Here is a 27,203-nt window from a genome sequence, read left to right on the forward strand (position 1 = left end):
GACATCATGGAACTTGCCCAGCACTGCCATGGGGTTAGCCCGCGGTGGGAAGTAAACAGCAGCTAAAAGCATGGCAGTGAATTCCCACGGTAGATAATAGGGATGGCATTTAAGCCACCACCTAAATTTCGACTGTGTTTGATGGTTGGCAATATCCAAAATGTCTGCCTGCTGTAAGATCATGGAGGCATCCGCGCACTTTAGAAAAAGTTGTCCTTAGAGTGAAGGAGTCCACTCTAGTTGAAGAAAAGCTGCCATTCAACTGCGGAGTGAGCTAACATGTCTGCCATGCAGGGCGCCATGTTGCCATATAGTCAGCTCTGTTCATGCCACTCATGTCACTTTACTGTATTTAAACTATCTATATATGACCACTGGCACACCGGCACTTTATGAGTTTACAGCGCATTCTGGGAGTTGCAGAATCAAAGCTGCACTCAACTTTAACTTCAACTGTTTACATTTTCTAGTACTGTTTACATTTGTGTGTGTTTACAGTGCCCTTCACTGTACGCATTTCTCTACACTATTACATTAGGTTACAACAGTATGTTTATTATTTATTTGTCACACTTATCTGGATGCACTGTGGATGGAAAAATCAGAATTTCATTGTATAGAAAAATACGTTTCCAGACTCTAAATATGACCATAAACTCTTTGAATCTTGAATCTTTTTAAGAGCATGTCCATTGGCCTTGGGGGTCTGTCATGAAGGCAAAACTCCTTGATGGCCTTTCTGTTTCTCTGCCAGGTATACAAATCTGCAAATCCATACTTCTAGAATAGCAGAAATCAGTACAGTGCTTTAAGACAACCCAGAAGCTATTGTGTTTAGACTTATCAATTGAATGCTCTTGAGTCCCAACTATTCATGTATTCCGAATTTACATATGCATGGTGAGGAACATCAATACTTTCTTCATCCCTCGCGGTATGAAACCTGTGCATCTAACTCATTGATGAGCCATGAGCAGCGGGCAGCAACTGAGCAGCATCCTTGGAGCAAGTAGGAGTTCAGTGTCTTGCTCAACAGGCCAGGATGAACTTGAGGATCAAACTAGGAACTTTAGATTCCATGACGACTGCTCGACCACTCGAGGCGACCAGTTCCCACATTGAATGCCTAACTCCAAATGTAGGGTGTTCATCAATATTGTTTTGTCAATTATGACAATGACAATGGCTAAATTATTTCGTTGACGCCCCTTTTTTCATAACAAAAACAAGATGGTAACAACATTAAGATGGGTCTCTGATGACTTAAACTCTTGAGTTTTTGTCGTCTCACACGCTCAACTCTTGAGTGTCTGTGAGTTTTCATTGACAAGACAAGAAGGGATGTAAATATAAGCCGTTGGTCCATCAGATGCTCAAGAGCAGGCATTTCTGCTTATTGTATGTGGAATCCGTCAATTAGGCAATGAAACCCTAAAAAGTGTCTGCATTACTGCTGCATTATATCCTTGCTTGGTCATGCTCACCACCTGGCTTGCTCAACACACTTGTAGTCACTTGGCACATTGGACCACAGAAGCATTGATGAAGGTACTTGGCGGTCAGAAACGATAAGAAAATATATGGAAGAATTTTTAATATAATCCAGCAGAAAAAACTGAATGCACTGTAAAGGAAGATGGTGGCCACAAAGTAGGTGGAAGAAATACCATCAACCTCAAGCGGCACCTGAAGGCTCATCACACAGATATTTTTTCAAAGGTAAGTCTTATAAACATTTCATATGCTTACAATATTACTTGACAGTTGTCTTATGAGACATATCCTTGTAATGTTACAGTAAGCTATCCAAATTCTCTTGATGAAAATGGGCTGCAAACTTCAGGCTAAAGTTGGCTTCGTTTCACAAACATCAGTTCATTAGCTTATGTGTTTGTTACTGTACATGCACAACATGCAGGGAATTGTTGTCATATTGACCCATGTTTAAGTGAGTGACTGAAACATGCCAGAAGATGTAACATTTCAGACCAGCTCCTATTCTCCATGTGTCTAAACGAAGAGCCAAAAAAACACATTACAAATACATTATAATTTTGGCTGCTGTTAAGAAAGATCAGAAGGCTTAGTTACAGGGCGGGTTGATAATTTACATATTTTTTTCTTTCTCTTGTTTGATATTCAAGACCATTCTATTTTCTTAACATGGCAGCATTTGACTATTTTTATAATATTTGGAGTACTTTTGATTTTACATTTGATTGTCTTGTATTCACTCATAAACCTTTACGGTGTGGCGGACACTAAAGGGTGTGGCCTCCCACCCACGGGACTAAGGGCTGGCGGGCGTGTTTGAGTCGGGAATATAGTTTGGCCCAGAAATATTTGGACAGTGACACAAGTTTTGTTATTTTCAATTTTTATGAAAACATATTCAGAATACATTTATAAATCAAGTGCAGACTCTCAGCCATAATTTGAAAGTATTCACATCCAAATTGGAGCAAGAGTTTAGGAATTACAACTCTTTAATACGTAGCCACCTCTTTTTCAAGGGACCAAAAGTAATTGGACAATTGGCTCAGAAAGCTGCAAATAAATAACAAGGCTGCATGGGCTCTTCCCTCGGTAACCTGTCATCAATTAAGCAGTTAAAAGGTCTGGAGTTGATTCCAGATGTGGCATTTGCATTTCGAAGCTGTTGCTGTGAACACAACATGTCATCAATGGAGGTGAAACAGACCATCCTGAGGCTGAAAAAAAGGAGAAATCAATCAGAGATAGCAGAAATGTTGATGTCCAATCTGGTGCCATGCAGAGCCCAAATCATGAAGATTGTGTCACTGCCAAATATTTCTGGGCCTGTATATGGGCAATCCCGGGTGTTCAAGTTTAGTGTTGTTTGCTGGTGGTTCTTTATTAAAGTATTAAAGTCCTCCATGCCTCCGCCATCTTTTCTCAATGAAACACTGCATTGGTGACCCTAAACTGAGCATGTCCAACTCAGAGGAACTCAGAGGAACTCTGAGGTACAGTCTCTTTGCCACAGAACAGACAGGCTGCTTTCCATGTCTGGGATACGGGTCTTCCCTGGATCTTATGTTCTTATGTATCACATGTTGTCGCTGCTTGGATCCAACAATGGCGGGTTCCTTTTTCAACATATTTTTTGTGTCAGTTTCGGGCCCTGGTACTTGCGAATCCTGGCAAACTCCCGCCGAGGACTGGCTGAGGAGGCTGACTGCATCTTGCTGACATTCAGGCCGTTCATCATCCAGAGTGCCATGCCAGAGCCCCTACAGACAGCGCCTGGAGATGTGAATGGTGGTGACCAAGGTATCTACCCCAAGGAGACATCGGAATGGCGTCTTTTTTTTCCACCAGCAGTTCGGCAGCAGAGCTTGGTGTTGTGTTTCCTTCTGCTCGTTCATGGGGCCAGGAAACGACAGAGCTGACATTTGGTAGCGGCTGTGGGCGCCAGCGGGCACACCCAACTGCTGTTCGTCAGGGACTGGAGGTATGGACTCAGGTTTCTGCTTGACTCTGGCTCACAGAAGAGCGTGCTTCCCCTGACGCAGGCAAACATTTGGGCCAGAGGCAGTGGCGCACTATTGAGTATTGAGACTAACAGGTCTGTCATAGACACTTTCGGTTTACGGTCGGTGTCTGTTTGCTTTGATGGCCATCATTTTGAGTGTGAGTTTGTAATCTGTGCCATTAAGGCCCCCATCATTGACACAGATTTTCTGTGCGCCAACAGCCTGTTGGTGGAGGTCGTGAGCCGCCGTCTTATCAACACAATGTCTTTCGCCACATATCCGTGCGAGATGAAGGAGTTTGGCCCACATACAAACACAATTCTTTTGGTTTAGGGGGATGTTTACCAATGTTTATTGACAGATTTTCCGTTGTCGACTACGTCTACATTTTCCACTGTGTCTATGAGACATGGTGTGGAGCATTTCATACCCAAAGTAGGACCACCTGTTTTTATGCGAGCAAGGCACCTCCCTAGCAGCTAAACTACCAACTGCTTGGGAGGAGTTTGCCACCATGGAGCAGCTGGGGATCGTGAGGTGGTCTAACGGCCCCTGGGCCTCCCCACTTCACATGGTGGCCAAGGCGGATGGGTCGTGGCATCTGTCCGCTACCCCATTCCCCACATCTAGGATTTCTCCCTGTGGCTGTCGGGTGCCACCATCGTATCTGAGGTGGACCTGCTGTGTGTTTATCCCCAGGTGCCTGTGCAAGCTGAGTACGTGCCCAAGACTGCAGTGATCAGCCCATGTGGCCTGTTTGAGTTTCTGTGTATGCCTTTCGGATTGAAGAGAGCTGCCAAGACCTTCCAAAGGCTAATAGACTTGGTGCTGCGAGACCTCCTGCCATCTTCGTTTATCTTGACGATATTCTGGTGGCCAGCCTGTCAACTGCTGTGCATCTGGAGCACCTAACTTAGGTTTTCTGCTGTCTGGATGAGCACGGCCTCATTTTAAACCCGGCTAAGTGCCAGTTTGTTCTGTCTTTGATTTCTTGAGGCACCGCATTTCCCCACAGGGGACAGTTCCATTGCCATCGAAAGAGCAGGCCGGGTCTGATTTCCCTCACTCGCCATCAGTCAAGGCGTTGCAGGAGTTCTTGGGCATGGTCAATTTTTACGATCGGTTCCTCCCTCACTCTGCCCACCTCATTCTGCTGCTTTATGGGGCATTACAGTCACATCGAGCTAAGGATGCGGTTGCCTGGACTTGTCTGGGTTTGGGCTTTCGACGAGGCCAAACGTGCCCTAGCTAAGGCAGCTCTCTTCGCCCAGCCCATGCTCACAGCTCCCAGCGTTGACAAGCGATGGGTCTGACATTGCCGTTGTGGCTGTGGTCGAACTGCAGATGGCGAATGCCTGGCAGCCCCTTGCGTTCTTTAGCTCCAAATTGCGGAACAGTGAACGCAAATACAGCATTTTTGACGGGGGGTTGTCGGCCCTGCATCTGGGGATGCAGCACGTCTGCTTTCTTTTGGAGGGCTGCTCCTTCACGGCGTATGTGGACCACAAGCCATTGACTTTCTCCATGTCAAGAGTGGCTGAGCCATTGTCTGCCTGCCAGCAGCGACACTTTACAGCCTTTTCTTAGTTCACATCGACATTACGCATGTGGCTTGGAAGGCCACCCTGTTGCGGATTGCCTGTTGCAGGTTCTTGTGTGCCCTGTGTGACGCAGACATCCTCGCCCTGAAGTTTTCACACACTGGCCTTGAGCTGGAAGACGTGGCTGTGTGGGATGGTGGCCTCACCCTTCTATGTGATGTCTGTACTGCCCAGTGGTTCCCGCGGTGGCGAGTTTTTGACTCTGTGCACTCACTCTCACACCTGGGGGTCAGGGCATCAGTGAAACTTGTGTGCGGCAAGTTTGTCTGGCCTGGTATGGGCTGCCCGGTTCGGGACCCCGTCCGACAATACTTCAGACAGGGGTCCGCAGTTCGAGTCAGTGCTCTGGTCGGTACTGGCAGAGTCTTTGGGGACAACAGTGTACCACTCTCAGGCTAACAGCTTGTGCGTTTCACCGGTCCCTCAAGGAAGTATTACGGGCCGTGCCCTCAGGTGACAAATGGGTAGATCGTTTACTGTGGGTCATGCTGGAGCTGCGTTCCACCATAAAGGACAACCTCAGTACCTCATCCTCTGAGCTTGTGCTCAGCCAGCCGCGACCAGGGGAGTCTTTGCCAGAGAGATCCACTCCACCTCCTGTTCACGGATCCGGTCACACCCCTGGGCTTGCATTTTACAGTCCCTGTCCACCACTGTTTCCCACTGTCTTTTGCAGGTGGAGCTCATATCAGCTCATTTCATTTTTGTTAGGTATGACACTCACTGCTCGCCTCTGCAGCCTCTGTACAATGGGGCATGCTAGAGGCAGGCCCTAAGAGTTTCGTTCTGGATCTGGGTGGGCTTGGGGAGTGTGTCACGCTGGATGCGCTGAGGACGGCACACATGGTGGCAACGGAAGTTTCGTCTCCTTTCCAGGTTCCTTGCCAGGGTTGCCTTTCATCCAGGCCTCAAACCTCACCTCTGCAGGTCCAGTGCCATTGGGGTTGAAACCTTGTATGTTTAAGACCATTCCTTTATTATTGTAATTATTGGTGAAAATAGCTGATCTACAAGCTCAGAATGTGTTGAACTTATAGATCTGCTCGTCATGTTTAAGGAGGGTGTGCCTGACCCAAACGCAAGGACACTCAGGGGGCAGGGCTACTTAAGGGGGTTTTTGACAAGGAAGGTGAGTTGAGAGCTGTGCTGGTGGCGGGTTGTTTCTGGGGGGGGTGACACAGGAGTCTTAGGAACTGGCAAGGAGAGCCATTGGGAGTCACAGGAACTAGGGGCTGGCGAGGAAAAACATCAGGTGTCACAGTACCTGGCAAGGAGAGGCGAGACATAGAACATAGGGAATAGGAACAAGCAAGAAATAGCCAAGAATATGGCACCAAAGGGCTGGCAGCAGGCTCCTTTTATCCTCCGCTTGAAGAGGCCTGATCAGCCCCCAGCTGGAATCATTCACCTGCTCAATCAGGCTCACTGGTGGAGAGGGCTGCACCCAGAGCCCTAGCCCTAGATCCCAACACTGCTATTTTGACAACTTATGTGTGCCACTCTTGCATGATGATGTTAAGCATTAATTGATGAAAAACTGTTGAAATATGTTAAGGAGAAAAGTTGAAATCTTGCTGGATCTCAAGCTATCTATCAAGAGGCTTTTGCCCAGACAGTTTCATTGGAAACTCGGTCTAGACAGATAAGTGTCTTGATACACACCAAGAGAAGGGCCTCCATGTGTAGACTGTGCACTGATTCCCCCAGCAGTGACACCATGAGTCCACCGGAGAAGGGCTCCTCGACCGTCGTCCAGCTCTTACAAGGACTTGCCTTATTATGGACACATGGTGCAGCCACATGTAGATGCAATGTAGATTGAGGGTTAAGTGCAACCATAATAACTAAAAACGAAGAAGCTGTTTCTGTGTAATGATAGTCTGCAACTGAAGTGCTTTTATAGCACTCTTGTAGTTGTGATGCATTTCCTCTGACAGAACAATGTAGAGTGATTGAGAATAAGTCCAAACCTTGTTCAACACAGCCAGTGCCGTCAACCAGTGCAGTCAAATGTTCATTTAACTTAAGTGTTTATCTGTCTGTAACAACCTGCCTAAGGCAGGTCGCCACCTGCCAACCTATCTGTCTGCCCTTTCCACACACCTTAGCTGTTTTTATTATAACTTGCACATCCAGTTATCAACGTGTACACCTTTTTGCAATAGTATAATGGAATAATAATATAATGCACAGGTACAATAAACAAATAGAGCAGTGGTATCAATTTTTCAAGAATTATGCTTAAACACAATATTTACATTGTACAAACACTTGGAACCAAACCCTCTTAAACACCTGGGCTTTCAGATGTTAAACTGCAGCAGGCCAGCAAAGCATTGCATTGGCAAAGGATATTGGGAAGACTGTCCTGTCAGTCTCCCAAAGACTCCCCATGTTTCCTCTGGCTCTCAACAAAGGCAGACTCTTCTCTTCTCTTCTCTTCTCTTCTCTTCTCTTCTCTTCTCTTCTCTTCTCTTCTCTTCTCTTCTCTTCTCTTCTTCTCTCTTCTTCTCTCCTCTCCTCTCCTCTCCTCTCCTCTCCTCTCCTCTCCTCTCCTCTCCTCTCCTCTCCTCTCCTCTCCTCTCCCACCCTGACATTGTCTCTGCTGCTTACTACAATTTGTCTTGTGCTGTCTCTTTCTGAACAATTGGAGCCTCTCCTTCGCATTTTGTCCAATATCCAAAAATGGAATTGACTAACTGGTCTCTCAACATAATCTGCCAAATTTTCTCAACAAGAAGATAGGGTGAAGATGAGCCCTCATGCACCAACAGGGCATTGTTGGCTGGATACACAATGGACTCCTGGGGGAGGTGGAGAACCAGGAAAGACTTAAGGCAGAAAGAAAACTACAGTGTCGGCATGAACCCAAACAATTGTTATCTTCATTGCCCCCCTGCCGCCAGCCTTGAAAGGCAGGTATCTTTACAGTCTCCTGGTTGTTATGCAGACAAGATGCTCCTTCCCCCACTCTGTCCCCCACCTAAGAACTCTCCGTACACGGCAAGGACTTGTCATTTGAAATATTTGGGAGTGACTGGATGGAGATTGAAGTCTGCAGGCTCACACACACCCACGCACAAAGATACATAATGCACACATCCCCTCAACTCAACACCTTCTTGGCTTCCAGCCCTCAGAGCGGCATACCCCAACACCCTACCCCCTCCTACACATGCAAGTCTCAAGTACTATTGTAATGTCTTATCTGTAATAACTTATTGTGTTCCTGACTGCTGAGGTATTTTTTCCTAATTCCAAACAGTGCCCCCTTACAGGAGGGGCACAGAGGGGGACTTTGGGTGTGGCTCTCCTTTCCCCTTGTTCTCTACTGGAAGATGGCAGTCTGTTGCAGCAGCTCAAATGCTACTGTAACACATAAATTTCCCCTTGCGGATCAATAAAGTATTCATTCAAAATGCTGACTATTGCTTTGGTGTTTTTTGCTACCTCTCTGGCTTCACTGTGAACAGCAAAATGAGAATTTCATTGTACATAAATTTGGAGAAACACATTTCAAGACTGTACTTATGACCATAAACACTTTTCAGCTTGAGTCTTTAAGCTCTTTATATCCATATTTGATATGATCTTTACAGGTGACCCCTCCCTGAGCTGCCTTATTATCGTGGTGAAGGGGTTTGCATGCCAGACCAAGGGGCAGAGCTCGATGGCAAGTGCCTTGTGGCCTGCACACATGGGGCTCGGCCAGGCATGGCCTGAAGGGATGGGATGGGTCCCTCTTCCCATGGGCTAACCACTCATAGGAAGGGGTCAGGTGCAGTGTAAGCTGGGCGGTGGCTGGAGCTAGGGACCTTGGCTTTCTGACCTTCAGCTACAGAAGCTGGCTCTAGGGAATGGAATTTCACATCTGGCAGGGAAAGATCCCTCGCTGGTGCACGAGGCTGAGAGATTCCAATTCGATGTAGTCAGACTCATCGTGATGCACAGCGTGGGGTCTGGAATGTGTCTGGTCTGCTACTGGACACATACCTTCACATGCTACCCTCTCATTGACATTGAGGTTCAAGCCAGTGGACGAGAGGGTGGCATCCCTCTGCCTTCAGGTGGGGGAACAGGTTCTGACTGATATCTGTAGCTATGCACCCAACAGCAGTTCAGTTTACCCACCCTTCTTGGAGTCCCAAGAGAGGCTGCTAGAGAGCGCTGCTACACTATTCATTCTACTGGGAGACTGTCATTAGCCAGCTCAGGTGGCCAGCAACAGTACAATTTGGAAGGGTGGAATGGGAAGAATGCCCCCCCCCAGATCTGAACTCAAGCAGTGTTTTGTTATTGGACTTCAGTGCTTATTACGGATTGTCCATAACGAACACCATGTTCAGGCATAAAGGTGTTCATATGTGCACCAACGCACCTTAGGCCATTGTTCTTTGATTGACCTTGTGGTAGTGTCGATAGACTTGTGGCAATATGTATTAGACACTCAGGTGAAGAGATAGGTTGAGCTGTCAAGTGATTCCATGCTTCCATTGTCAAACCAGCAGACTGGAGCTGCAGCCATAAGTCAGTTGGCTCCTGGCGGGACGGCAACCCTCGTACCTGCTGGTTGACCCCAGCAGGGAGAGATGCTGTCAAACTGAAGAAGTAGTCCTATCTGGCCTACTGTGCTCCAGACACAGCTGACAGGTACCGGCGGCCAAGCAACATGCAGCCTCGATGGCCAGCGAGGCAAAAACCGGGACGTGGGAAGAATTCAGGGAGACTATGGGGAATGACTTCCAGTGGCCTTCGAGGAGATCCTGGTCCACCATCCAGCAGATCATGGAAGGAAGCAGTGCTCTGTCAACACTGTGTACAGTGCGATTGGGGCGCTCCTGACCTCAACTTGAAACATTGTAGATCGGTGGAAGTACCTCAGAGACCTCCTTAATCCCGGTGAAACTCCTTCCAGTGAGGAAGCAGAGCCAGGGGGTTCTTTAGCGGACACACCTATTGTTATGTTGCCAAAGTGAGTGTGCTTAAGTACATGTATTGTCAGGACTTAACTAAAAATAACAGTGGCGAAGTGGCCATACCGGAAGTACTTTATTAACAAACTGGAGAGGAAGACAAACAATACGGCTTCAACCACAGCACAAATAAACACTATCACCCCCTGGTGGCACCCAGGGGAAATTACCAGATCAGACAAGCACAACCCAAAACATCATATCTCCTCCCCACTTATTTGGAACGCTGTTGGATCTTCACTGGAGTTTGTCTGGAGATTGTGGGGTGAGGGCCCATAACCCAAGCCTCTTAAAAGGTTAGACGGTCAGGGGGTTTGGTAACCCGTGAAGGGTACCTCCTCATTGTCTCTGGAGGAGGAACAGCCTTGACTGACATGTCAGCTTATTCTAGAGAGGCTGCCTTTGTTTGGGTGACCGGATGATCTATCTGAGGGAACTCTGTTCTGTCCACTGGGGAAGCCGTCTGCAGCTCTATCATGGGGACTGTAAGTGGTTGACTCAGTCCTGCTGGTTGTTTTGGCTTTCCGGATACAAGCATTCCCAGCTCACTGGCCTACATCTGATGAGTGTGACATTTCCAGAGTACTCCTGAGCCCACATCCACTGTGTAAGACACCATCCCTGCGCCACCACCACACCTGGCATTAACTTCTCCTCCCCCCGCCTATAATCACAGGCTAGAACATAATCCCCCACTGCAAAGTATTTGTCCATGGCAAATTGGGCCCTCTGATCCTGCTAATTTGTCTGTACTTGAACTGTGGTTGTGGCTGTGTAATAACTCTTGGGACGCTCCATTCGCTTTGAGAAAAGCTGCAAAATCACTTGGGGTGAATTGTGGGCCATTGTCGCTGACTTGGGATAATCTATGATGGCTGAACGAAGGCCTAAGACCCGAAATGGTCTTAGCGGTCATCGTGGAATCCATTAAGTATATTTCCAGCCGCTTCAAGTGGGCATCAACTACCAACAGAAACATATACCACTCGAAAAGGGCCCACAAAATCCACATCTGATCGCTGCCACTGAGTCGCTGGCTATGTTCAAGAGTGCAGTGGGGAGTGTCTGGGAGCCTTCTCGTTGCGCTGACAGGAGTCACAAAATTAAGCCTGCTGTTCATCAGCAGCCTGCTGAGCATCAATCCCTGGCGACCAGATATAACTCTGAGCTATGGCTTTCATTTTCACAACCCAGGGTGCCCTGCATGCAGCCCTTTCCGCAATTGTGGTCTTGGGGGCGCAATCACCTGGTTACCCCAGAGAAGGCATCCCTGCACCACGGTGAGCGGTCATCTCTCAAGGATGTCAGGGCAATGACGTGCCCTTGAGTCATGGGGAACTGGCCCGAGAGGACCCTGTCCATCACTTGAGTAAGCACTGGGTCATACCTTGTTTCTTTGCAAATATCTGTGCTACACACAAGTGTACAGATGATGTATCAGCACCCTATCCACTGACTTTTTCATTGTTATTTCTATTGTACTCCCTTGTGTAATAATGCATGCAGGGGCTGAGTGTGGCTGTCATGTTTGGGACAAGCCTACCATAGTAATTTATTAAATCCAGGAAAGAGCATAGCTGGCCTACATTGGTTGAGGTTGGGACAACTGCACTCGCACAGAGCTTTTCAGGGATTTATGGAGGTCTGTGGCAACAGTTATATGACCTAGGCCAGGGGTCGGCAACCCGTAACACCCAAAGAGCCATTTGGACCCGGTTTCCTCGTAAAAGAAAACACTGGGAGCCACAATTACTTTTTGACGTCTAAAATAAAGGTACCACTGTATATATTGCTTTTTATTACCTTTACACTTTGTATAAACAAATGTGTAGTGTGTTGCTTCTGAAATTCACAAAGTATTAAAGAGAAAATTAAATTTTATTCATGTAATGAACTCATTTTGAGCTTTGGGCATTTAGCGGAGCCTTGACCTGAATTTTAAAAATAAATCGGGAAAAAAATCACTGTGTCAGTAAACAATAGAAAATAAATATTTGCAAAATATCTTCATAAATATTTATTTTACCTGGTTTATGGGATACCTGGTTTATGGGACTTCTGCTCCTGAACTTCTGCGCACAGCATCTGCAAATCAGACTTTATCGGCTGGCAGGTCTACCGGCTTCCGCAAGTGTGACGTTATTTTGAGCGGCAAAAAATAATATATATAATTTTATTTAATATTTCAAGATCACAATAATCTTCCAACTTAGAACTTGAAGTTAAAAAAAAGGAATTAACGCAAATGAAATATACTTCAATTAAATATTTATGATTTATTTTCCCAAGCCACTCAGAGCCGCAGTGTAAAGATGAAAGAGCCGCATGTGGCTCCGGAGCTGCGGGTTGCCGACCCCCGCCCTAGGCATTCCAGTGAATCGCTGAAAAACTTGCATTTTTCTCACTGCACATGGAGGCCAATTTTTCCCAAGTGGCTCAGTACCATCAATAAGTTTTTTAGCATCGTTATGTCCTGTTATCAGAATGTCACCCAGAAAGCGCCCCCTGAAGCACCTGATCGATGACTTCCTGGAATATGGAGGGTGCTGACGTAATGAGAAAAGTCGGTTGTAACAAATCAGTCCTTCGTGTGATGTGATGGCGAGATATTTGCATGAGCTCTCCTGAACTGGCACTTGCAGGTACGCATGCAACGGATGCAGTTTGCTGAAGCGCTTCCCCCCAGGTAGCCAGGCAAACAGATCCTCTGTCCTGGGGATAGGATAATGTTCTGCAGAGTGCAGAGTTGATGGTCACTTTGAAGTCCCCGCAAATTCGTACATCCCCCTTTTTCCGTACATCCCCCTTTTTCTTTGTGATGGGCATGATTGGGGTGGCCCATTCACTGAACTGCACTGGGGAAATCACTTCTGGCTGCTGTAGTATGCTCCAGCTCTTCCTCCACCTTGGGCCTGAGCGCATAAGGGATCACCTGCACCTGACAGAACTTGGGCTGATGATCGGGCTGTCAGTACTTACACAAAGTCCAAAGGTCCCAGTTCATCTTTGAACACCTCTGCGTGGCTGTCTAGAACTGTTCCCGAGGTATCATCTTTCCACATTTGATGAATGGATTTGGCTGATGCTACTGTTCTCCAGTTAAGTCTAACACTTCTCAACCACTCACAGTCAAAGAGGGCAGGTGTGTTACCTTTTAGCACTTATAGGAGCAGCCATGCACTTTGCTTATTTCATCTGTGGCCTAACTTTCACCACCCCTACTGGGGTGATGACTTGGCCTGTGTATGTTTTCAGCAGGATGTGGTGCAGATGAATGTGGCTGCTGCTGCACTGTGCCCAGTTCTAGCTTGGTTGTTTGTCCCTCAACTTTTGGCCTGCAGAGGCTGGGTTATCCTGCTGTGCAACGCTTGCTCTCTGTGTTCCCCTATTGGCTACATCTACCATGTGGCTGGACAGAGGGGCTGGACTCTCCCTTATAGATAAGTTAGAGTTGCTGGTCCTCTGTTTACAGAGAAGTCAGATGAGGTGGCTTGGGCATCTGGTCATGATGCCTCCTGGACACCTATCAGGGGAGGTATGTCCAGGCATGTCCATCTGGGAGGAGGCCACAGGGAAGACCCAGCACTCACTGGAGAGACTCCATCTCTCAGCTGGCCTGGGAATGCCATGGGATCCCCCAGAAGAGCTGGACCATGTGGCTGGAGAGAGGGAAGTCTGAGCCTCTCTGCTCCGGCTGCTGCCCCTTACCCGACTTCGGATAAGCAGCAGAAGATGGATGGATGGATTCACAAATTTACAGCTAAGAGTTCACCTGGCATGAAAATTTTTTTATAATAATGATTTATCCCACATGGAGAAATTCGTTCTCTGCAATCAACCAATTATTGATGAACCATGAGTAGTAGACGGCTGTCAGGGGAGCAGTTAAGGGTTCAGTGTCTTGCTCAACAACACTGCGACACGCCGGGAACCAAACCAGGAATGTTTGATTCCCAAGACGATTTTCCTGACCTCCTGCACCATGCCAAATTATAACAACATATGTTATTTATTGTAAAATATAAATTCATTTTAAAATATAGCCCATTCCTCATCTCAGGAAAGTTTCTGGGAGCTTTTTTTTTTTAATTCTGCACATTAGCTTGTGACAGTCTGCTATCAATTTCCACAAAAAGGTTTGGACCCAGCACACTTGAGAAGGTATTCCAATGTTCTCAGCTAGACTGTGAACACAGGAGAACAGATTCCTTTCTATTATCCACCGACACCTGGTACATAGACTCATTCAATATAGTCTGATATTAGAACTCAGTAAACACTAAACATCAGGCTGATTGAGATGTGTATTACTTCCGTTGGACTTTTGCTGTCATTTCTCATTTTATCAAGACAGGTTGTGTTCTGATGTCTTGATACTATATTTCACAGTATATATTTCATATCATCTTGTTAATGTTGTTAGTGGCTATGCCCAACAGGTGGGATGTGAATCTGAAGAGAGGGAGAAGTTCTGGAATGAGTTGGATGAAGTGATGCAGAATATTCCCAGAAATGAGAGAGTGGTCATTGGTGCAGACTTCAATGGACATGTTGGTGAAGGCAATAGAGGGGATAAAGAAGTGATGGGCAGATTTGGTATCCAGGATAGGAATACAGAGGGACAGATGGTGGTAGATTTTGCAAAAAGGATTGAAATGGCTGTAGTGAATGCCTCTTTCCAGAAAAAACAGGAACATAGGGTAACTTACAAGAGCGGAGGTAGGAGCACGCAGGTAGACTACATCTTGTATAGACGAGGTAACCTGAAAGAGATCAGTGACTGCAAAGTAGTTGTAGGTGAGAGTGTAGCCAGACAGCATAGGATGGTGGTTTGTAGGATGACTCTAGTGACAAGGAAAATGAAGAGGACAAAGGCAGAGCAGAGGAAAAAATGGTGGAAGCTGAAAAGGGAGGAGTGTTGCATGGTTTTCAGGGAGGAGTTGAGAAAGGGTCTGGCTGGTCAGGGTGAGCTTCCAGATGATTGGACAACTACAGCTAGTGTTATCAGGGAGACAGGTCGAAGAGTACTTGGTGTGTCATCTGGAAGGAAAGTAGATAAGGAGACTTGGTGGCGGAATGAGGAAGTGCAGGAGTGTATACAGAGAAAGCGGTTAGCGAAAAAGAAGTGGGATTCTGAGAGGACTGAAGAGAACAGACAGGAGTTCAGGGACATGCGTAGAAAGGTAAAGATAGAGGTAGCAAAGGCAAAACAAAGGGCGTACGATGACTTGTATGCTCGGTTGGATAGTAAGGACGGTGAGAATGATCTATACAGGTTGGCGAAACAGAGAGATAAAGATGGAAAGGATGTGCAACAGCTCCGGGTGATTAAGGACAGAGAGGGAAATGTATTGACACATGCAAGAAGAGTGATGGGAAGATGGAAAGAGTACTTTGAAGAGCTGATGAATGTGGAAAATGAAAGAGAGGCAAGGGTAGAAGAGGTGACTATTGTAGACCACAAAGTAGCAAAAATTAGTAAAAGTGAAGTGAGGAAGGCATTGAAGAGGATGAAGAGTGGAAAAGCAGTTGGTCCTGATGATATACCTGTGGAGGTGTGGAAGTGTCTAGGAGAGGCAGCGGTAGATTTCCTGACTAGATTATTCAACAGGATCTTAGAGAGTGAGAAGATGCCTGAAGAATGGAGACAAAGTGTGATGGTGCCTATTTTTAAGAATAAAGGGGATGTGCAGAATTGTGGCAACTATAGAGGGATAAAGTTGATGAGCCATACAATGAAGTTATGGGAAAGAGTAGTGGAAACTAGACTGAGAGCAGAAGTCAGCATCTGTGAACAGCAGTATGGCTTTATGCCTAGAAAGAGTACTACAGATGCAGTATTTGCGTTGAGAATGCTAATAGAAAAGTACAGAGAAGGCCAGAGGGAGCTGCATTGTGTTTTTGTAGACCTAGAAAAGGCATATGACAGGGTGCCAAGAGAGGAGCTCTGGTATTGTATGAGGAAGTCTGGAGTGGCAGAGAAGTATGTTAGACTGGTGCAGGACATGTATGCTAGCTGTGAGACACTGCTATTTCTGCTATTTTCAGAAAATAGGATTCTATCATATCTGGACCATAGGGTTTTCTATGATCTCAAGTTTTGAGTGCTTTTTGCACTTGCTGCACGGTAAATGAAATAAAGTTGAAGGGATTGCCAGTAAAAAATTGAGGATCTGTGCAGGAGTTTACAGAAGCTGCATCTGTTTGATCAAACAAAGATCCGCACAAGATTGAACGTTTGTTAAAGCAATTTAACATTTCAGCTTTTGCATAAACCAGGACCGAGTTCTTTAGAACAAACTTTGGAAGGGTCTGTGCAGATTTAATTACTTATAAAGACTTTAATCACCTTCCAGAATTTGTATGGATTATTCAGATTGTCAGTTGTGACGGATAAGTAATATTCTCATTTGGCCTTTTTGATAAGAGAAGTGCATTTATTTCTTAGTTGCCTGAAAACAGTCCACTTAGCCGTGGCATCACTTTTCCTAGCTTTGGCCATGCCAAGTTGCGCTGATGGATCATGTCTGACAACTCTGGAGAAAATCAGGGATTTTCTTGTCCTTTCACTCTAAATTTCCACATCGGCACATGCTTGTTCACAATAGTCATAAAAGTTTCCTTAGAGAAACTCCAAGCAAGCTCGACATCTGGGAGCAGCTCCATCTGTTTCCAATTAACTAGGGACAAATCATGGTGAAACGCGTGCTCACTGAATTGTTTAAGTTTCTCTTGTGGATAACGAGCGGACTATTTTTAGGGATTTTAGTGTCCCGGCACGCTGCAAAAGCACAGTGATCACTCATATCGTTGTAGAAAACTCCCAGAGATGAGAATTTATGAGGAACATTTGCAAGGATTAAATCAAGTAAAGTAGATTTATCAGGACTTTTAAAATTTGGCCGAGTAGGTATATTGACCAATTGACTTACATTATTTGAGTCACAGAAACATTTAAACTCATCTGAAACCGAAGTTAACCAGTCCCAATTTAAGTCCCCAGACAGCAAGAGCTCATTATACATAAGCCTAGATAAAAGATGTATTAATGTTGACAAAGCTTCCTTTTTGGCAGAGGGAGGCCTATAGCAACCAACAACCGTTATACAGAGGGATTTCACAATTTCTACATGAAAAGCCAATAACTCCAATTGCTTACAGATCGATTCAGATAAAAGAACTTCAACAACAAATCATGATTTCACATACATTTCTACATCTCCACCTTTCTTGGGCCTGTCAGTAACAAACATATTATACTCAGGAATGTTAATGCTCTCATTTGGAGTAGAATTAGACACGTTTCAGAGATGATCACAATGTCAGCATCTGTTGACTTAACCCATATTCTGACCATGTCTATCTTGGGTAATAAGCTGCAAACATTGAGATGGACACATTTGAGACCAGTCATTGATTTGAAATCAGCAGGAGTCTGAATATATTGCAGCTCCGGGCCAGGGTTTGGTTGTACAATTCCAGACAAAAGTAGGAGTAGAATCATTAACGACCTTTGTTTGACATTAGATTCTAGCCCAGAATGTTCGTGTGTTAAGGACAAGTGAAGTCTTTCCTCAAGTGAGAAAGTAAGATTATGTAAGGCAACAAAACATGAATGTAAATGTTCCTCCCACGGCATATTAAACCACAAGAACCCAAGACAAGTGAGTTGGTATTTGATTAGGATACCTCACAGCACTGGAACAGGTGCCGCTAAAATATGTATCCCAAATATCCAGCACACTTTTACTAGGTGTATTCACCCAGGATCCATGACTTATTCTCGAATCCCAGATAGTCAACAAGCATCTTCAAAATCCAAAGCTACTGATTAGCCTACCAACACTTACTGAAGGTGGCAGGCTCCAGGTGGAGGTTCAGGCTAACAGGCCCAGGCAGATGTAGCAGGCTCTAGGTGGCGGTTCAGGCTAACAGGCCCAGGAAGATGTAGCAGGCTCCAGGTGGAAATTCAGACTAGCAAGCCCAGGTGTAGACTTCCAAAGGAAATCCAAGCTATGGTAAATCAAGATACTAAAAGCAATTAAAACTAATTAAACAAATAACTAATAAAACTAAAATGAAGAAAAGATAATAAAACTAATAAAACAGACAACAGACTATATAAAACCATTTAAAACAGACTATTTTAAACAGACAAACACTGAGCAAAGACACCAGACATGCTGCCATCTTGGATTTGAAGAAAAATAAATAAAAAGAGTAAAGGGATAGTTGATGAGCCACAAAACAAAGTTATCTAAAGAGTAGTGGAAACTAGACTGAGAGCAGAAGTCAGCATTTGAGAACAACAGTATGGCTTCATGCCTGGAAAGAGTACTACAGATGCAGTATTTGCTTCGAGATGCTAAAAGAGAAGGATAGAGAAGGCCAGAAGAGAGAGCTGCATTGTGATATTGTAGACCTAGAAGAAGTATATGACAGGGTGCCAAGAGAGGAACTCTAATACTGTATGAGGAAATCTGGAGTGGCAGAGAAGTATGTTAGACTGGTCCAGGACATGTGTGCTAGCTGTGAGACAGTGGTGCGGTGTGCTTCAGGGGTAACAGAGAAGTTCAAGCTGGAGGTGGGACTCCATCAGGATCAGATCTGAGCAGTGGTGATGGACAGGCTGACAGATGAGGTTAGACAGAAATATCCATAGACCATGATGTCTGCAGATGATATAGTGATTTGTGCAGTGAAATAGGTTGAGGAAAATCTAGAGAGGTGGAGGTATGCGCCGGAAAGGAGAGGAATGATGGTTAGTCGCAGTAAGACAGTATATGTGTGTGAATGAGAGGAACCCAGGTAGAATGGTGAGGCTACAGGGAGTGGAGATCAAGAAATTGGAGGATTTCAGGTACTTGGGGTCAACAGTCCAGAGCAACGGAGAGTGTGGAAGAGGTGAAGAGACGAGTTCAAGCAGGTTGGAATCGGTGGGGAAAAGTGTCAGGGGTACTATGGGATAGAAAACTGTAAGCCAGAATGAAAGGAAAGGTGTACAAGACAGTGATGAGACCAGCAATGCTGTTTGGCTTAGAACCAGTTTCAGTGACAAAAAGACAGGAGGCAGAGCTGAAGGTCACAGAGATGAAGATGTGATGTTTCTCTGTGGGAGTGACAAGGATGGATAGGATGGATAGGACCAGGAATGAGTCTATCAGAGGAACAACTTGTCTTAGATGTTTTGGAGAGAGGGTCAGAGAAGCCAGACTCAGATGGTTCAGTCATGTACAGAGGAGGGATAGTGAATATATTGGTAGACAGATGGTGAAATTGGAGATGCCAGGCAGGAGGTCTCAAGGAAGACCAAAGAGAAGATTTAGGGACATAGTGAGAGAGGATATAACCGTACTTGGTGTGAGAGAGGAGGATACAGAGAAAAGGGTTAGATGGAGAAGATTGATTTGCTGTAGCCACCCCTGAAGGGAAAAGACCAAAAGAAGAAGACGTTTCTGTCATAAATTCTTGTAATATCAGAAGACTTATTGCCTCCTCACTTCAGAAACTTTTGCCTCTACAGTCAACACAGTGGTGCCTGCAGGTACCAGCTCGCCAGCAAGGACCACATGAAACTGGGCTTGTTCTAAAGAAGCTCTTGCTCTAAAGAACGCTACTTACTAGTGGGCTGCATTAAATTTTTTTTGTAACTATTCTTTCTCACTTGCATTGATTTTACTTTGTAATTTAACTTAACTTAACTTTTAAAAATGTTTCGCGTTAGATCATGACGTATTAGTATTATGTGTAGTTGTAGATAATATGCAAAGGTGGAGAGATCGTAGAATGTTCAGCTAACCGCTTTGACGCAGGCATTTGGGGGTGTCAACGAGCCACATGTTCATGCGTTTTACGAATGTTTGTTCATCCATCTATCCATCTTCCCCCACTTATCCAGAGTCAGGTCGTGGGGGCAGCAGCCGGAACAGCGGCCCAGACTTCACTCACTCCAGCCACATGGTCCAGCTTTCTGGGGGGATCCCAAGGTGTTCCCGGGCCAGCAGAGACGTAGTCTCCCCAGCGTGTCCTGGGCCTTCCCTGTGACCTTCTCCCAAATAGACATGTCCGGAAAACCACCACTGGGAGGTGTTCAGGAGGCATCCTGACCAGTTGCTTCAGCCCCCTCATCTGACACCCCTCCATGCGGAGGACCAGCAACTCTACCCCAAGCCTCTTCCAGATGTCCAAACTTCTCACTATATCTTTAATGGAGAATACAGCCACCCTACAGAGAAAACTCATTTCGGCCATTTGTATCCGCAATCTCGTTCTTTCGGTCAACACCCCCAGTTTGTGCCCATAGGCGAGGGTAGGATATTAGATTGACCGGTAATTGAGAGCTTCACCTTCTGGCTCAGCTCCTTCGTCACCACGACTGACCGGTATAGAGTCCGTATCACTGCAGACTCTGCACTGATCTGCCTGTCAATCTCCCGCTGGATCCTTCCCTGACTCGTGAACAAAACCCTGAGATTGAATACTTCCTGGAATACTGGAATACCTGGAATACTTCCATGACCTCCTCGATCCCGTCAAAATGTCTTCCAATGAGGAAGCAGAGCGGGGGACTCTGGAACAGACACACCTATCTCTGGGGCTGAAGTTGCTGAAGCGGTCAAAAAGCTCTTTAGTAGTTGGCCCCAAGGGGTGGATGAGGTCTGCCCTGGGTTCCTCAAAGCTCCGGATGCTGTAGAGTTGTCCTGGCTGACATGCCTCTGCAGTGTTGTGTGGATGTGGGGACAGTGCCGCTGGACTGCCAGAACGGGGTGGTCATCCCCCTTTTAAAAAAAAGGGGATTGGAGGATGTGCTCCAACTACAGGGGATTAAACTTGTCAGCCTCCCTGGTAAGGTTTATTCAGCAGTGCTGGAGAACAGGACCTGCCAGGTCATTGAACCTTGGATCCAGGAGGAGCAGTGTGGTTTTCAACCTGGTCCTGGAACAGTGGACAGGCTCTAGCCCCTCTGCAGGGTCCTCAAGGAAACATGGGAGTTTACCCAACCAGTCTACATGTGTTTTGTAGATCTGGAGAAGCCATTGGACTGTGTCCCATGGGCGATCCTCCGGGGAATGCCCCAGGAGTATGGGGTACCAAACCCCGTTATACAGGCTGTTCTGGTCCAGGAGGCATTTGGTCAAGATGCCTAGTGGATGCCTCCCAGAGGAGGTATTCCGGCATGTCCATCTGGGAGGAGGCCATGGAGAACAACCAAGACACGCTGGAGGGACTATATCTCTCAGCTGGCCCAGGAACGCCTTGGGATCCCCCCAGAGAAGCTTGACCATGTGGGAGAGGGAGGTCTGGGCCTCACAGCTCAGGCTGCTTCCCCTGCGATCCAACTCTGGATAAGCAGGGGAAGATGAATGGATGGATGGATGAAAAAATAACCTAAATATCCTAAATCCTACTGTGGGTTCACATCTTGCTAAAAGAAAACATATTGTTCTCTTTTTCTACGGTCATGTTTCCAGATTGAATGTAAGTTAAAGACCTTACATTCAATCTGGATTGAGGTGTGTTTTGGTAGACTGGGGTGATGATCTCCCTCTTTAAAAAGGGGGGTCGGATGTTACTCGCCAGCTACAGGCGAATCACACTCCTCAGCCTCCCTAGAAAAGTTTACTTTTCATCCTGGCCATGCAACAGTGGACCAGCTCTAGACCCTTGACAGTGTCTGATGGTTCATTGGAGTTTGCACAACCAGTCTACCTGTGTTGTGTGGACGTAGAGAAGGCATTCAACTGTGTTCTGTGGGTAATCCTGTTGGGGGGGGACTCTGGAAGTATAAGTATACAGAACCCTGTGATATTGGCTGTTCAATTCTTTTATGATCAGTGCCAGAGCATGGTTCACAATGGGGCTTGTAAGTTGGACTCGTTTCCGGTGAGTCTGACTGCACCAGGGCTGTCCTTTGTCACAAGTTTTGTTCATAACTTTTATGGACTGAATTACCGGGCACAACCAGGATGTTGAGGGGATATGGTTTGGTGACCTCAGGATTTGATCTCTGCTTTTTGCAGACAATGTGGTTCTGTCGGCTTCATCGGTCCATGATCTCCAGCTCTCACTTGAGCGGTTCACAGCCAAGTGTGAGGTGGCTGGGAGATCAGCACCTCCAAATCCAAGGCCATGGTTTTCAGACAAAAATTCTTCAAGCATGTTTTCTGTGGGTAATGTTCTTTGTTTTTATGGAAAATAATAAAAAGCATAGATGTAGCCAAGGTCAGCCACAGCCTGCAAAGGGTTGAAAACTCTCATTGGATTCTGGAAGAGGATGGTTTTTACTACACAATAATGACCATTGAGGAAAAATGGTGAAATTATATTTTGTGTTGCCATAAAAATCTATTTGATTCCAGATGTGGTTGAATGTTTGGGAAATGAGCCTGATATCAATGCATTAAGATTGTTTAAAATTATTTTTCTGAAAATTGAATTTGTTTGAAAAATCTAGAGTGAATTAGTAAAGATGAAGAGGAGGAAGGGTATCTCACCTGGATCATTGGTGAAAGAGGAAGACACTGAAGTGGCAGGAGCTGGGGGATGAGGATTGTCAGCATCCGTATTTGAAGGGATACACCCAAAGCTTTTGTTTGTGTGTTTGCATATGTGTGTGCGTGCATAGTGCTCTCATGTCATACTTACATAGGGAGGGACACAGGTTGTCATGACAACAATTTTGGGATCATAAAGCTGGCTTATGACAACAAATTGGGTTAAAGGCCCTAGTTATTTTGAAGTTTTCATGCATTAAAGGTCATAGTTACATTAATTCGATGTAACTTAACAATAGGCAAAAGTGATCAAATATATGTGTGGTTGTATGTGCCTGTAGTCTGCGCCCGAACGTGTGTGTGTGTGTGTGTGTGTGTGGGTCTGGATATTTCAGACTGGACTCCCCAAAAACTTTGTAGCACTTAGTTAGTTATAGATGTAATGACTGGACCTGTTAAAACAAAGACTGATCTGCTATAAGCCGCCTGGTCTGCTGAGTTGTTAGCTAAATTTGTTTATCCACTGCTAAAATGGGTCCCCTATTAATTATTTTTTAATTAAATAATTCATTAATATCCACCGTATATATCTATATGACAATCCTGCTATTATTACTGTTAATTAAGTGTCTATTGTCAGTTTCTTTGGGGGATTGAATCAAATTAATTTTCTCTGCAGATTCAATTGCTGCTCAGTTTCTTTCAATAACGTGTGCAAATGTTTAAACAGTAAACTGTGAATAATCATATTTAAACACCAGAAAACTACCTAAAAAGTTGGAGGAAACAGAAGCTAAACATATTTTAAAAATCAATCAGAAAAAACTGGATGACAGCCTCAAAAGCGTGGTGACAACTGGAGAGACAGAGGACAGCTCGGAGAGATGGCAATTGGGGCAGGGAGGGGTAGCATCCCAAGGTGCAGCTCCCACGAGGGAGAACCCACAACATGCTAAAGAGAACCCGAAAGAGACATATCCCCAGGGGTGCCGGGGGGGATGAACACCCCAAACGGACAGATTTTCTGGTAACGACCCTTGCAAATGGACAATCGACCATGAGCACAGTCTGCAAATGTGGCAAAGTCTGCAAAAATCTGAAAGGTCTAAAGATACATCAGACCAATATGCACTGCCTAAGGAATCCCTGATGCAAAATATAGTGTTGTATGGCATCTGGTGAGATGGAGGAGGATCCGGGAGGAGCCCAGAGACAACACACAGTGCCCAGTGCCTCCACGCACTACTGACTGCTGACGGCACCCCAAAGCAGACCATCAGAACATCGACAGATTTTGTGGTCCGCTGCCAACAAGGAGTCTGAGTAGCAACGATTTGATGAAGATGTTGATTCAGCCCTGGAAGTAACAGCAAAAGGTAGTGTGGACCATTGGCTGAAGACAATGACCATGTTCATTACAAGCATCGCATCAGACAGGTTTGGCATCAAAGAGCAGCAAGCCACCAAGCCTACAACAAGCACCAATTCCAAACTGGCGTGAGAAAAAGATATCTCAACTCAGGCAAGAGCTGAGGACACTGAGGAGCCAGTTCAGGAAGGCGAAGGACGATGAGAAGGAAGCCTTGGCAGAACTGAGGAGTGTGGTAAGGGAGAAGCTACTCACCCTCCGTCGGGCCGAGTGGCACAGGAAGAGTGGCAAGGAGAGGGCTCGCAAGCACAGTGCCTTCTTTGCGAACCCTTTTGGATTTGCAAGGAAGCTGCTGGGAGAGAAACGCAGTGGTCAGCTCTCATGTCCGAAGGAAGACATCAATCGCCACTGTCCATTTTTGCGGCTCTCGCCACGGGACCGGACTTTGTTGTCCCAGTGTTCAGATTATTATTCAGGGAAAAACGTCACAACAGCCAGGAACTAACCAAGCAAGAATGGTTTATTCAAAGTCAGGAAAAATCACTTACGAGATATCACGGGCCTGAATGAATGTCACCCCATGAGGATCATTCAGCTTCTGTAGACACCCGCTGAGACACATCCAGTCGAATGTGTAGACAAAGAAATTCTGGCCCGGAGCCAAAGGATCAGGCATTTTATACCTCTGACCCTAAGGTCGGGTTTACTTCCTTGTTTTACACATTCTTGGAATGTGGGCACTTGGGATCCGGGGCCGAGCAAAGCCGCACCCCGGACACAGGGGGTGTCAGTGGAAAAGTACGGTGTTGTGCATTCCTTGACGTCACCTGTTGCGGTCTTGCAGTTAAATTTTAACACCACATTAGAAATACAATAAGTGATAGCATGACAGACCAAGACCTTGGCCACAGTGAAGTCCTTGTATGCCCACCTGAACCCCTCGCCCTATTTGACACCAATGCACCTACCCTGAAGGAAGTCAAAGAGGTCATCAGAGCTTCTAGGGCGGCATCTGCACCAGGCCCAAGCGGAGATCCCTGCAAGGTCTTCAAACAGTACCCCTGCCTGCTGGAGTACCTGTGGAAGATCTTCAGAGTGATCTGGAAAAGAGGGAAGGTACCCCAGCAGTGGAATTACGCAAAGGGAGTATTGATTCCCAAGGAGGAGAAAGGTATCAAACAGTTCAGATCAATTTCCCCCTCTCAGTGTAGAGTGTATCGAGCACATTGGCGTAGTGGCCCAATTGATTCATAAAGCGAGAGAGAGCAGGGGTGATCTGGCAGTACTTTAGCTGGACCTTGCCAATGCTTGCGTGTTTTTTCACATAAACTGGTGGAATTATCCCTGAGCAGATACCATGTCCCAGAAAAGGTGTGCATCCTCATCCTTGACTATTACTGAGGGTGTCCTCTGGGGCATCTACATCTGATTGGCATCATCTGGAGAAAGGTGTTATCACCCGCTGTACAATCTCGGTGTCCCTGTTAGCCCACGCCATGAATACGCTGGTGAAGTCTGCAGAAGTAGAGTGCCGAGGCCCACTGTCTAGATCTGGTGCCCGACAGCCACCAATCAGAGCATTCATGGATGATCTCATGGGAACCACAACACCAGTGCCTGGATGCAGATGGCTCCTGCAAGGTCTGGATTGACTCATCACTTGGGCAAGAATGAGCTTCAAGCCCAAAAAGTCCAGGTCCTTGGTCTTGAGGAAAGGGAAGGTGACGGATCGCTTTTGATTCAGCCTGAGTGACACCACCATTCCAGAAACCAGTGAAGAGTCTCGGAAAGCTCTTCACCAGCGATCGGAAGGACACCGCTGCACGCCCAACAGCCAGCGCCGATCTCAACCAATGGGTTTCTGCTGTGGACAAGTCTGGACTACCAGGGAAATTCAAGGCCTGCATCTATCAGCACAGCATCCTGCCTCGTCTATTGTGGCCACTGTGGATGTATGAAATCCCAGTTACAACCGTGGAGGGCTTTGAGAGAAACCTACGCAAGTTTGAGCACGATTGCTTTGTTTGGACACGAGACCAAGCTCCAGCTACCTTTCAGCAGTGTCACAGAGGAGTTCAAGGTTGCCCGGGTAAAAGAAGTTCCACTCTACAGAGACTCCGCTGATGGGAAAATATCCTCAGCAGGTGTGGAGGTTCACACAGGAAGAAAGTGGTGAGCCCAGGACGCAGTGGAAAGAGCCAAGGCAAGGCTGCGGCACAGTACCTTAGTGGGTACCGTGCCCACAGGTCAGGCAGGGCTGGGCAGCAACCCTACGCCCTGCTACAGCAGAGCCAAAAGGAAGGAGAGGTGCAGGCTCATTCAAGATGAGGTTCGAGCAGAAGTGGAAGAGTTTCGCTTCACCAGAGCAATGGGCATGAGCAAGCAGGGGGCCTGGACCAAGTGGGTCATGAGCCACAAGATCACCTGGACTGATCTGTGGAGGGTGGAGCCACATAATTTCAAGTTACTCATACAATCTGTGTATGATGTCCTTCCAAACCCTGCTAAAGTGTCCACCTGGGGCCTGAAAGATGCACCCCAGTGCCAGCTCTGTCAGAGGAAGGGATCATTAGAACACATCCTCAGCTGTTGCTCAAAGGCCTTGGGAGATTGGAGGTACCACTGGAGCCACGACCAGGTCCCGCAGGCAATAGCAGACACCATCTTCACCGGCATCAACATCAGCAAGGGACAACAGCCAACCAAGAGAGCGATTGCCTTTGTCCGAGCAGGGGAAACCTAAACCCTCCAAGAAGACAAAAGGGGGGCTGCTTTCAACAGCACGGGACTGGCAACTCTTGGTTGATCTGGAGAGGCAGCTGTGTTTCCCGGACAACATCGCAACCATCACAACCACTCCGTCCGGACATAGTGTTGATGTCAACTTCCAGCAGGCAGATGGTGCTCCTCGAGATAACAGTTCCCTGGGAGGACAGAATGGAGGAAGCCCAGGAGAGGAAAAGAGGAAAATACGCAGAGCTTGTGGCTGAGTGCCGGAGGAACGGTTTGAATGCCCGCTGCAAGCCTATTGAGGTGCGCTGCAGGGGCTTCACAGGCAGATCCCTACATCGCGTCCTTGGACTCCTAGGCATTTGCAGAGGCGAAGAGCCACCAAGAACATCTTGGAAGCAGCTGAGGCTTCACGGTGGCTCTGGTTGAAAAGCGGGGAGGCGTGGCGTAATGCACTAAATGGACACAAGTTGGGGGACTGACCAACCCCGGCTGGGTCGCCCAAGTGCGGGTGTATGACTAAGACCCGAAACACCAAG

The 27,203-nt window shown here is 46.5% G+C and overlaps 1 pseudogene; it reads left to right on the forward strand.

Annotated features, from left to right (window-relative positions):
- The first annotated feature begins 23,967 nt into the window (after positions 1-23,967).
- LOC147226189 (uncharacterized) lies at positions 23,968-27,183 on the forward strand (annotated as a pseudogene).
- The last annotated feature ends 20 nt before the right edge of the window (positions 27,184-27,203 follow it).

Source organism: Fistularia commersonii, chromosome 15, assembly GCF_037954325.1.
Source record: "Fistularia commersonii isolate RoL2024-O1a breed Wild chromosome 15, RoL_Fcom_v1.0, whole genome shotgun sequence".
NCBI classification, from domain to species: domain Eukaryota; kingdom Metazoa; phylum Chordata; class Actinopteri; order Syngnathiformes; family Fistulariidae; genus Fistularia; species Fistularia commersonii.